Source organism: Falco cherrug, chromosome 1 (assembly GCF_023634085.1).
Source record: "Falco cherrug isolate bFalChe1 chromosome 1, bFalChe1.pri, whole genome shotgun sequence".
NCBI classification, from domain to species: domain Eukaryota; kingdom Metazoa; phylum Chordata; class Aves; order Falconiformes; family Falconidae; genus Falco; species Falco cherrug.
In genome coordinates, this window is record NC_073697.1 from 2930607 (window position 1) to 2943918 (window position 13312).

Here is a 13312-nt window from a genome sequence, read left to right on the forward strand (position 1 = left end):
ATGTTTTTTCTTTGAGTCATTTTATATGTTAAGGGTGGGATATTGAAGAATGGATAGGCCAAAGAAAATCTTATGAAAAAATTTAATCTAGTACTTAAAATGAGGTGCAGATGTTAACATAGTCTTCTTGCCAGGGATAGCTGATATTTGTCATTGTTTTTATATGCCAAAGAGATGACTATTCCAAAGCCTTGTTTAAGCAGGGTGCTGTGTGTGGGTTGGGGAGATGGACTTCGGTGCATTAGTGTTAGGCTTACCTTCTTGTGTGAAACTTGCCTTATGCAACGTGCTACACTTTTGCTCATAATCCTGCACTAGGTTTATATGGCACATATTAAGCTTTGTGGAAAGTTGTAGTCCCTAATTTCCATCCTGATATTAAAGAAAGCAAATTAAGCTGATAGACCAGAGAGGACCAAGTGTTGAGAAGGAAAAAGAAGGGTGAAACTGAGCCAGAGTACCAGAGAAGCTGAAAAAATACAGGTGAGAAAGGCATATAAAATCATTCATTTCTATGAACATGCAGTTCAATAATTTACTGAGAGGTAGCCAGATCAATGTCCACATCCTTCACCAGTTTCTGTGACAGCATAAAGGAACACTAAACAATGTGACACTCACTATTAAGCTCAATTTGTTAAGAAGATCAAGTGAGGGATAGGCTGTCAGGGAGATTTTTGTGCACACATGTACAAATGTGGTTAACTGAGACCTGCTTCTGTTAGCTCCCCTGGGAGCTGGCACAGGTGAACCTGGGGAAATGAGACACTTGCTGTGAGTGGTCTTGGTTTCATCTGGTTTTGTCTTTGTGCGAGGTAAGTAGTGTACAGGAAACAGTAAAAAATTCAGGGGGCAGTATTGGAATCTAGGACGAGCAACACCTTAGAATGCAATGATTTAGCTACTAAAAACAAATTAATTACACAGAAAGTTATGCCTTCTCATAGAAAAAAAAATCAGTACAAATTATCTAACTGCAAGGCTATCTATCTCAACTAGAAGCAAAGAACTGTCTTCGCTGAGGTCTTGATTTTGTGCAGAGACCACTGCCTATATGTCTGGTGGTTTGACCCTGGCTGAATGCCAGGTGCCCACCAAAACCGCTCTATCACCCCATCCTCAACTGAACAGGGGAGAGAAAATATAACAAAAGGCTCATGGTTCAAGATAAGGACAGGGAGATCACTCAGCAATTACTGTCATGGGCAAAACAGACTTGACTTTGGAAAAATTAGTTTAATTTATTAGTATTCAAATCAGAAAAACAACTTTCCCCCTCCTCTCCCCTGTCTTATTACTGGGTTTAGCTTAATTCCTGCTTTCTCTATGTCCTCCCCCTGAGCAGCCCAGGGGAAATGGGAAATGAGCATTATGCTCAGTTGACCACATGTAATTTCTGGTGCTCCTTCCTCCTCCCCCTCTTACCCTGCTCCAGCGTGGGGTCCCTCCCACGGGAAACAGTTCTCTGTGAACTTCTCAAATGTGAGTCCCTCCCATGGGCTGCAGTTCCTCACAAACTGCTCCAGCTTGTGTCCCTTCCACAGGGTGCAATCCTTCAGGCACAGGCTGCTCCAGCCTGGGTCCCCCACGGGGTCACAAGCCCTGCCAGCAAACCTGCTCCAGCACAGGCTTCCCACAGGGTCACAGCCTCCTTCAGGTGCATCCACGTGCTCTGGCATGGGGTCCTCTCCAGGCTGCAGGTGGATATCTGCTCCAGTGTTACATCTCCCTGGGCTGCAGGGGCACAGCCTGCCTTACAAAGGTCTTCACAGGCTGCAGGGGAATCTGCAGGGAAACCTCCTCTCCCTCCTTCTTCACTGACGTTGGTGTCTGCAGAGTCCCCCCCGGCTACCGAAACCCACTACAAAACCATATGGAAACCCACTACAGTGTGATTTGTAAAACTGGAAGATATGCATGCATAGATAAACCCAAATATTTATGTGATGCATAGTAGCAATATATTTCAGAACTTAGGAACGATGAAATTTCAAAAGCTTAGAAAGTGACTGACAGTAAGACCTGAAGAAAGATCCAAAGAATTGTAGATAGTTCTCCTGACTGAATTTCCGTGAGGGGTCTTAAATTATCAAACAGTCCTTTCTAAGCATCTGTAAGAGATGGTTAGAATGAACAGCTAGCATAGATTCATAAAGAACAATTCAGACCTACCCTATCTCTTGAAAAAATACTGCAGCAGGCCTTAAGGGGAAGAAGAGTTACAATATAACTTGAATTTACTAAACTGCAGTTTTGGTATCTCACATAGCATTCTCTTAAGCAAGCTAGGGAACTGTGGTGTAGATAAGACTGGTCTAAAGTTAGCATACAACATTTTTGGGGAAGAAAAAAAGTTTTTTATTTATTCACAGTCCTTCTTTTCCTTAGTAACTAGGGGTGCAGGAGGACTGTAATACCATAAGAGTCTGTACTGGGTCTAAGGTTATTCCATAACTTTGTTGGTAGTTTCAGTCTTAGGTTAGATGGCACTCTTGCTGCAGTCATATTAGAAGGCAGAACTCAAGTTCAAAATAATCACAATAAATTCCAGAAACAATAGAAAATAATAGACATACAGTTTGGTAAGAACAAGTACAGACACTAAGCAGGAGTAATTAACTGTACAAATACAAGATGAGGAATCCCCTCTAATGCTTCAGGAAATAATATAGGGACAGTATATTCACCGTGCCATACTGTTATATGTGTAGTTGGTTCCGGATTTTTTGCTTTCTTACTGAAGTGTTTGCCCTCTCTTCGTATTGGTGATAGCAGAGCTCAAGGAATGTTGAAATGCCTGGTAGGTGTCCTTTGGCAGATCTGAAAACATGTAATGCCTCTATCACCCTTTATGAATTTGAGGCATGGCATACTACTTTCTACCTACCCGTTTACAGGGTTGATAGTCCGTGGCAAAGTAACAAAGGGTAGAATATCTGAAACTTCTAAACCACGATCAAGTAGAGCTCTTTCTCCACAGATCTTTCGGAGTGTAATGTGTAAGCATCCAGTAAAAAACCCCAAACTTGTAGGATCAAGTTATCTTAAATTTTCAAAAAGGACAAACAATACAATGTATCTAATTATTGATAGTTCATGAAATGATTAAAGAAGACTTAGAATTGGGTTTAATTAACCTAGGAAATGAGAAGAATGAGGATAGGTGTAGTGGAATGAAGCTGGGTGAATTACCATTGATAATATACAACTGTGGGCTGGCTTCAGAGGCAGCGGGTTGGCCGATATAGATAAGGTGCAGGTGTGGCTGGTTCTGTTAAGCGGTTGGGCAGCCAATGAAAAGACAGCAGCTGAGGAAGAGAGGGGAGGAAGAAGCAGAGAGAAGAGAAAGAGTGAACCCTGGATGAGGAGAGACTAGGAGAAGGCAGCAGAGGGACTGGCATGAAGGGTATGCTGGTATGTGATGGTAAAAGACCTTGTTGCAGCTTGATAGTTTGGAGAGTGCTGTGACAGATATGTATATATAAAACTGAAAAAGGACATCAGCATAAACTGCTGTCTCTGGTTTAGATATGACAAGAAGTAGCAGGGTTTAATTTGCAGCAAAGCCTAGATGCAAAAGTTAAGAAAAAAAGGTATTAGAAAAGTGAAAATGGTTAACTCCTGGGGTAGATTTTTTTTATCTGGAGAATAGTCCAGCTTTGACTTAAGAGAAATTAAACTGGCACTTGTCAGTACTGTTTTAACTGTGAAGCAAGATACAGTTGAACCCTTCTTCCTATAAGTAACCTTATAAAGATCCTCTTTATGCCTTATTCCTATCACTTCAAAAGTCACTTTCTGCAGAGTATGCAAAATAGGAACCAGGAGAAGAAATAGAAGTGGCAGCTTCTATTTCTACTGAAAGAACAAATAAAGATTATTAATTAATTATACTGTTAAAGTAAACATATCTCTTTATTTCATGTATTCTGTATGGTACAGTTGTTCTGCATGCTGAATGGAAACCTGGTTGTGCTGTTTTGGAAGGCTGGACTGGTTCCCTCAGTGGTTGTTATGTTTCTTCTCTCAGGCCACCAGATGGCTGTTTAGGTGTAATGGTAACAGCTGTTTGATTCTACTTGCCAGCCTTGAAACTGAAGAACTCTGGAATCACTTGGGTACTACAGGATTAAACAAAGACAAAATTTAAGTGTTTGTCTTCTATAATGTGGTAATTGCATGATGATGACTAATGGTACAGATTTTGCAGTAAATTATCTCTCAACATATTCTTACTACTTATTTCTAATAATTTGGTTTATTTTCTATAGGTATTTGTACTTACTCTGTACTGGTCATTTCCTAGGTGTATCTACAGAAAGACAGAAAATTAATCAGAGGAACAGAACACTCTCTGGATTTTCTTCCGATGTGCAGACTACACTGATTGAAGTATTGAATCCATTTCCAGCACCGCCTTCCTGTAAGTAGGCTCAATCAGTGTGAAACACATGGTATAAAATTTTGTTGGGTTCCAGGGTGATTCAGTACTCTACAAGGAAATTTGCTAATTTAGTATTCTGTCAGAGAATCACTGCCATATATTTATGTCCACACATAAGAAAGAACAGTGGAGGCATATCTGTCAGAGGATGCTTAAAGCCATCACATTGTCTTTTCTGAAATTCAGGTTGAAAAAGGAAAGTCAAGAGTCACAGACACTATTATCCAGTTTTCAGAGATGATAACTCTGTACCCTATGGGAAATGTAGCAATGAATTTATAAGGCAGGAAATGCAAGAAATAGAGTTGCAATATGAAGGGGCTATAAGTGTAGCTGTATTTGCTTTGTTCTTATCACCACCTCTCTATGTTACTAACAACCAATCATAATATCTTCAAGCTTTTAGATTAGTATTATTTGGTAGCACAGCTTTACAACCTCAGCACTAACAGACATAGCATACACTTATTGCCCATGGTTACTCCTGGTTATGTGCCTCACAGTTAATATTGAGGGACACAGAAAGATAATTCTGAGATAGTCAGAATGACAGTCAATGAGTTTGTTATGATTAGTACATATTGCATATTTGTTCAATTGCATTTTATCACACTGCTACAACCTGAGATATAAACCTCCTTATTGTTATGGGAGTTAATGGCTATTTTGAATTCACAAAGCATCCAGGTGTATAAATTTAGGTCTTCAGTTATTTGTAGCAAGTATTTGAGTCGGCATACTAGTTTTCTGGATTCAGAGTTATTAGATTTTACATACAAAATAACACCATGAAGGTTTTGTGATTAACTGGGGGGTGGGGGAAGAGAGAGACTGTTGTAATGGCTTATTTGATAGGTTGTCATTTTCTATGGCTGAGATGCATAGACTTGCAAATTCTTCTAGATGACAAAAACATACTGTATTGATTAGAGGATAATATACATATAATCTTTGTAAATTTGACTCCTTGAAATAATTGCAATGCAGATATTGATGCTAACTGGAATATTCAGTGCAAAGGAACTAAAATATGGGTCCAAAGTTATGAAACGAGAATTTTTATTGTATTGAGCATGTAACACTGTCAGGATCAAACAGCATAATTCCTGCAGTTTATTTTCTGTCGTATAATGATATCTGCATCTACTGAAAGGCTATTAAATATGCAGTAGTACTGTAAGTTGTTTTGTATGATTTTTTTGCTTGAAGTTGACTTTTTGCAGGGATCTAGGGATTGTAGCTTGCCATCTGTTGCTTAAATCTCTACATTTCCATTGCACTGAATGGATAGTCTTTTTAGCCTGGCTTCATGATTTAGCGATAGGAAGTGATGCTTATGATATCAGGCAGTGTAAGGTTATATTAGCGCTCATTTGTTTGTAACTGCACTCATTACGTTTGAACCTTCTGTGTGTGGCATTTTAAAAGATGGAAAGGTCTCGATACTATGTTTTCTAAAACTTACATGGAAATGCATGGCTGAGCAGAGGAGAGGGAGTCATGTCCTGACTGTCTATACTGTGAGTTCAAACATTACCTTTGTTGTGGGTGAAACTTCAGACAGAGCTTAACGCTTACAGACTAAAAGCATTCAAATACAGGTTGAAAATTTGTCAGAAACAAAGTATCGCATGTTTTCTTAGTGAAATTCCTTGCTTCCAACAGCTATGATAAGCAGTGTTTACAGAACTTTCAGCTTGGATACTCAAAACCTGATGCCCCCTGCAGAAGGCTGACGTTATTTATAAACACATGGAGATGTAGCTGAAGGAACTGAGCTCCATATAATGCCAGAGTACAGTCAAGTGAATTAAATGGTTACCTCTTGTTCTCAGCTTTCTGTTTGGTGTTTTAGGTATGTTTGTAATACTTCAGCATGCTTTTAATGGCAGAGCTGTTTTCCGGTGGTAACCATTTATGTATGCAATAATTGAAGTTCATACAAAAAAGCATAGTTCAATTTACCTGAACATGTAAATTGGCTCGTATTAGTTGCTTGTGTGTGACTGGTACAGCAGTATTCAACATGATAAGTTAGGAAGTGTACAGTAATTGACACATAATAATATTGAAACAAATTGTCTAATACATTAATTTCTTGGACAAAACTGGATCGATTTTAATTTGTCAAATTCTGTACTGCGCTCTCATTGAAGTGAAAGTATATTTATTAAAACAGCAGTGACTGTGAAGTCTGGTGTGTTAAAATTTGATAATTTCTTTTGTCAAAGAATCAAATCATGAGATTAACTCAGAAGTTGTTAAATTTAAAGTGCAAGGTAGTGGGAACACAAAAATGCTTTACGATGAGTTTTTGTCAATCTGTATAATTTTTCAGTTAAGCAGTCATAAATCAAGGAATATTGTATTTTTTGAGGCTCATTAAAGAGACATTATACATTAGAATAGTGAAGCAGTCAGCATAATGAAATGATGAATGCCTATAACTATCTGTATGTAAATGATGTGAGACAGATTTGCTGGTGCTACAGAGGAGAATAACAATCTATTTGACAGTTCCCTGTAGGTGCTACTTCTGGATACAAGTGACAGATGTTGAATGTAAACCTCTTCAACAGCAAGCACTTATTAGCACTCAGTGGGGAAAAAATGGCAATATAGAATAAGACAAATAGCAGATAATGCCATTTAAATAACTTTGTTCTTACAAAGCTTTATTGCCAATGCATTAAAATCTGGGAGGTCGGTTTTGTTGTTTGTTTTTCATTGACTGAGATTAGGTAAGAGAACATTTTGGAATTTAGAAATTTGTAATTTGAAACATTTAAGAAAATTAACTCAATATTATGGGAACTCTTGATGGAAAATATATGTATGTGCCCTTTCATCACCAAACTTTTTAATGAAAAGTTATTTGGTAAATATTTATCAAATCATTATTATCTGTGATAAATGTCAGTACTGTGTGTGTGCTGCCATTACTCGATTTACTAAATTACTTTTAACTGTTTCCTTCCCCCCCCCCCCCCCCCCCTTTTCCCATGACAGAATGGAAAACTGTTTGTCTCTCAGATTTGTAACTTTAATGGATAAAGGGCAGAAGTAATTAATGAAACAAGGTTAACAATAGCAAATACTTTTTAGGATATCTTATGGTTTTATTTCTAGGCCGTTTGTCACAGTCCTAGCCTGAGATGCTACTCCTAGAAGTATAAAATATGTGAAATTCACAATTGGTAATAATCCAACTCTTCAACTGAGATCAGCATTAAAGTAGTTTAGAAGACTATAAAAAAAACCCACTTGATTTATTTCTTATCCTACTTTGTAATAGATTAGGTTAGGGATTTATATTTCTTTAAAGTATGAATCTAGACACATGGATTGATTTTTCAAATTGTCAAAGCTTACTTTAAAGCTTTTTCTTTTTTTGAGATAGCCTATCCTTAATATTTTATTTTCAATCTGCCAGCCAAACTACTGCTTGAAAGGTAGAGATCGCACCAATGCTGAGTGATGCAGTATCTACATGTTTAGATTTCATATGGCCTTATGTCTTCTAGTATGATGAAATCTGTGACACTATTTGTGCTTTTTCTTTGTTATCTCTTGTCAACTGTTAAAGCTACCTTGTGTTGCTTGCACTAAATCTCTTGGGAACTTGGTGTTTCATTGCACCACTGCAGATTTGTAATCCCCTTTCATGGTGTTAAATTATCAGTCACATATGCATTGTGTCTGACTTACTGGACATGTTTATTGTTCCCCTGGCTACTGTGCTTGCTAATTTGTTTCTTTATTGCTTTGCCTTGAGTTAGGGAATACTCACCCTCTGTCCTGTGAATTCTTAAAAAGAATAGCTAAAGTTCATTCCTATGTATTTTTTGCTATTAGTTCTCACTGTTGCAATTCAAATCCAGGTGATTTTCCTCATGTAGCTCTTGATCTATGTTCATGTAGAACAGCTGAGGTTCAATAATGTAGAATGTGAGTGTCATCTCAATGGGGAGAGTAAAGACAGATTTTATGAGATGATATAAGCCATAATCTGTGATTGTAACATATTTCACACGTAGAAGGACTTTTTTTGGAAGTAAAGAGAAGTTCATAAGTCCAGGAAATGTATTTTGATCCTATTAACCTAGCCTCTTTAAATGATCACAGGGCTTAAAACTATTGGTGAATTTTATCTCCTCTTTGCAACACAAGAGTTATAAATGGGAGGTACTTAGTCACATTTAGATAGAAGAGCTTCCTGTGCATCTACTGGCTCAACATTTACTCAGTTTCCTTCTATTCCTCTTCTGTTCTCAGCTGCCCTATAATCTCTCTTATGTGAGATACCACAAATTTTTTAAAAACTGTTTTGCCTATCTGGTTGAGCAGACCTCTGAAATATGTTGAAGAAAGTGAAAACATCTAACATCTATCTTTACATGACAAATCAACAGAATTGGTCCATGTGCTGTACCTTAAAAAAACCCATAAATCAGCAACAAGTGTTCTATAGAAACTTCCTAAAATTATTTTTAGTAATAGTATATTTTTAAATATTTGTAATTTAATAATTTAAAATAGTGTATATTTATGTAATATAAATACATAAAATACAAATTGTCTATAATTTAAAGAATAATAATAGCAAAAACTATAAACGTTAATAATAGTTTGAATATTCTTATAACCCAAAACAGAAGAACGAAAACGGCCTTTTTCTTTCAACAATTTAGAGCTTTCATGATGCCAAACACAGCAACTGGGTTCAGAGATCACTGCATCTGAAATTAAATTCTGTCTGTCCCTCTGAGATTGGTACTATATGATCCTGTACGTTCCTATATGACACAGTATACATTGTGAGAAATTATTCTTTTACTGGCATTTCTGGTGACAACATTTATTTGATGAGTCAATGCTTAAAAGTTATTAATCTGTTAACTATATTTTGGTATAAAATGTATTACTTATAGACTGTATAGACTATGCATAGTGTCTAAATATATGTAGGTATACACAGTATATACATACCTATAAATATAGACTGCAGAAATATTTATTATATTTTGATTTTTAGGAAAATAACTAAAGGTTAATTTACAGTATAATGTAACTGCTTGTAGTACTTTGACAAAATTACTTTGAAATTATTCATTGAACTTCTTTGGCTAATCAGAAAGCATACTGAAACATAAATGTTTCATTACCTCATTACCTTTGCTTAGTGTAAATAATAAATATAATACAATGACATTTATGTAAACTGCTGAAGAATGATGCATATTTTTTTTTTCAAATGTAAGTCAAATCACCAAGGAAAAACCATAATAAAGAAAATTAAAATGAAAATACATGTATATGTTAGATTAAGACTTACTGCACTGCCATTGCATTTTAAAATTGATTTACTTCTCAGTTAAACTAGACTACTTGAGTAATTATTAACTAAGCTTAACATTAGATCTCATCAGCATTATTTCTTTTTATATTGGTTAAATCAGACTGGTAATCTACAAATAGTTAGAATTATAATTTCAAATCTAATGTCTTTGTCAGTTATATTTATCTGAATGTATGACTTCATTAATTGCAAAAAAATGAAAATCTCTTGGGTATTGTTTCCCTTGCTTAAAGAAATCCCTTTGCAGAATGTAATAAGGAAGTGCTACGATGCTCATCCAACTATTCAGCTATTTTTTGTTTGAGCTGGATAATAAATTTAAATGATATTGAATGATAGCTGTACGAGCTGAGTTCTGCTGTGTAAATGTGCCAGAAGAGTACAAAATTAAAATATAAACCCATGATACAATAATGTTTCATTAATGCCTACTTCAAGTAATCAAATAGTTAAACTATTTTTTGTAATCTGTAATTTTTGCTAGTGGCAATATTTTTACACAATAATACTTGGGGTTAACAGAACTGCTACAAACAAAGGGATTGTGGATTTGTCAAACATGAAAACAAAGAGGTTTCATGAGCCCATTCCAGAAGGCCTGGCCTCTCTTCAGGTTTTACAGAAAACGTGTAGAATTTTGCTTGGATAAGGGCATTCTGTTTGAACTGAAACCTCAATCTTCACAAGTGGTGTCAAAATAAAGAATAACAGTGCTCAAATGGGAAAAAGGGTGAGGGAAGGGGAAACCTGTCTTCAGGCAACCTGTTAAACAGTTGTATTGGATACATTTTCTTTATTTAATTGGTTCTATTACATATCATTACAATCCACAAATACAGACCTATGTATGGATCTGCTCATACATAGTGTCTGTGTTTGGGTTTTAATTTTTAGTTTTGAGATCAAACTGAAAAGAAAATCATACATATTCAGCAATAGATCCCAGTCATGCAGTGCTGTCCGGCTGCAGGGGGCCTACACATCAATCTAGACGAGAGTTCTCCTTGGACAGAAAGCTGAAAACTGTTCTTTGGTTGTCCCAACGTACAAGCTTAATTTTAGGGTAAAAATGAAAGGAGACTCATAGGGATTGGTTTGTTCACTGATGATTTCAAGATTTGATACCCCAGCAGCAGGAGTCACTGTAAATTGCCATTCTCTCCCATTTGTCAGTCTGTGCTTTGTCTTTTTAATGTGGGACACACTTTTAGAACTTCATTGCGATAGATGAAAGTTAGGAGAAGACTATGGAAAATAAGGATATGGAAATGAGTGTTAGTTTTATCTTAAGGCTTTTGGAGATTTCAAGAGTACAATGTATCTTTAGTAGTCCCAAAACAGTCTTTTGTTTTTCCATTTTGATATGTAGAAGAATTTTTGCCATAGTGGCTTTTTGTGGAGAGAAAATAGAAAGACAAAAAGATTTATGACTGTTACTGAAGATGCTGTGGGCTGAGCAATTGGATTGCAACATATTCTAGTTTCCTCTTTAGCCATTGTAAAAATTTTGACATTCAAAACTGAGGCTGAAGGTGAAGGACTGTGGGGAAGGCAAGAACTACAATTATAAGGAAATGCAAGAAAACAGTAGAAAAGAATAAACAGTGGAGAAAGTATGACTTTGGACACCATTGAAGAGGATGAGATGAAAGGATGCTTGAAAGGGAGAAAGATAATGAGAGAGAACTTATTTTTTCCATCTTAATTTTAGAGGCTGCCATAACCTAAGGCAAACTGTTTGACATTGCAAAGCAGAAGCAATTATCTGTTTTACTGAAATGATTTTCACCTGAAAGGGATGGAAATTAGAAAATGAAAAGGTGAAAAAACTGGCATAAGAATACTGTACTAGAGAGTATATATTTAAGTGAATCCAAATGAGATACATAATTTGGTAGCAACAGTAGCAAAACTGACATAAATACTATTTTTCTAAAAATATCTTCAAATATAATTAATGATATAGATGTATCTATTTTATGTCCTTCTATATTTACCTGTCTATACATCCATTTTTATAGATTGGTGTGTACACATTAGTAACAGAGTTTCATTACCCTCATTCATCTTTCTCTGGGGAAAAAAAATCCAAAACTTTAACAAAGTTTTTTCTCTTCACAATTGCATTTTATCATTATATCTGAGTGATAAACCTGTCATAGTCCCCTTTGATGCCAAAACGGCACAGAGTAAGTGCTCAGAAACGAATTTTGTCTTTAAGCATCAAAGGTATTTATTTCGTGCAACGTTGGGGAGCTAGCTGGTTCGCATCAGACAAACTAGCTCCAAAGTTTTCAGTGAAAAGTTAGGTAATTTACACAGATTTCCTGAGATGTTATGACATCTTTATGTACATACTCATTTGATTTTGACACCTAATCATTCTGTTCACAATAGGTGCGATCTAGGTGGAGTAAACCTTTCAACCTTCTTTGTTCAACGATTTCCTGACTCTTGGTCTCCTTGTCTCCTTCAGGTGCCCACCTTATCTTTTCTAATTATGCAGAGCACCTTCCTTTAACATTGTCAGTGGTACATTCCTTTAACATCATCAGTGGAACCTTTTCTTATTCAAAGACCTATTCTTGTCATTCAGAGTATGTACCTTTAACATCATCAGTGGAACCTTTCCTAATTATTCAGAGTACATTCCTTTCTCAATACAGAGCATTGCCCAGAGCATTGTCCCAAACTCATCCTGACCAATCTTTTTAAGACCTTGTTCTGTTTCACCTTGCCACATGTTCCTGTAGTAGCCTAAAATACCTCACTTTTCCTCCCTCTTATCTACTGCCCCAGACAAAGCTAGGTTGAATAAATACAGACTTTTAGATGTTTTGAAAATAATTTGAGAGGTAGACAAGAAAGACAAAAATTAGCTTAAATTAAAATGAAAAATATAACCTTTTTATTTTTAAGAGGAGTAGAATTAGCCTCTTTCGACTTATTGGAACATTAAAGAGTTTGCACAAATTATTTTAAGAAAAGTAGTTTTAGATGCACAAGATTCTGGAGTGAGTAGTTTACATAAACTCCCTGCTAGCTATTTTTTATTGTAGTAGATTTATTTCTATAGTAATTGGCTGAAGAAAACTTCTGTTTTGTGTTTGAGAGGATTTAATTCTTCATTTTCCTCTAGAGTAACCATGTGGCTGCACTTTTTTTCTGGAGAGGGTAGTAAAATTTTTCCTAAATCCTGTATTTTGCTACTCTATGGTTAAAGCTTAATTTTTTAATGGAGTATAATCAATAATTAAATATTAATGCTGCTAGTAGTTAGTGTCCATATGTTATATATATCTCTAATGCTAGTATCTACCAATTTTTGAAAGTGAAGACAAAAGCTTGGGAACAAAAAACTGAAATAACTTTCCTAGGATTGCCATTAGTTTAAAATGAAAGGTTAATTTCTGACTCTTTCTGGATTGTGTCCTATTGAGGATAGAAGAACTGATAGGTTCTTTTTCCCTCTGCTGTGTAAAGCAATACAAAACAGAATGAAAAACACG

The 13312-nt window shown here is 35.9% G+C and overlaps 1 long non-coding RNA gene across 2 annotated transcripts in view; it reads left to right on the plus strand.

Moving 5' to 3' along the window:
* Positions 1 to 13312, plus strand: part of LOC114017579 (uncharacterized) — a 631873-nt gene that overhangs the window by 55887 nt on the left and 562674 nt on the right. For both annotated transcript variants that reach the window (XR_008730719.1, XR_008730720.1), the window contains exon 2: positions 4307 to 4423. This is a non-coding gene — a long non-coding RNA (uncharacterized LOC114017579). The remainder of the gene's footprint in view (positions 1 to 4306; positions 4424 to 13312) is intronic.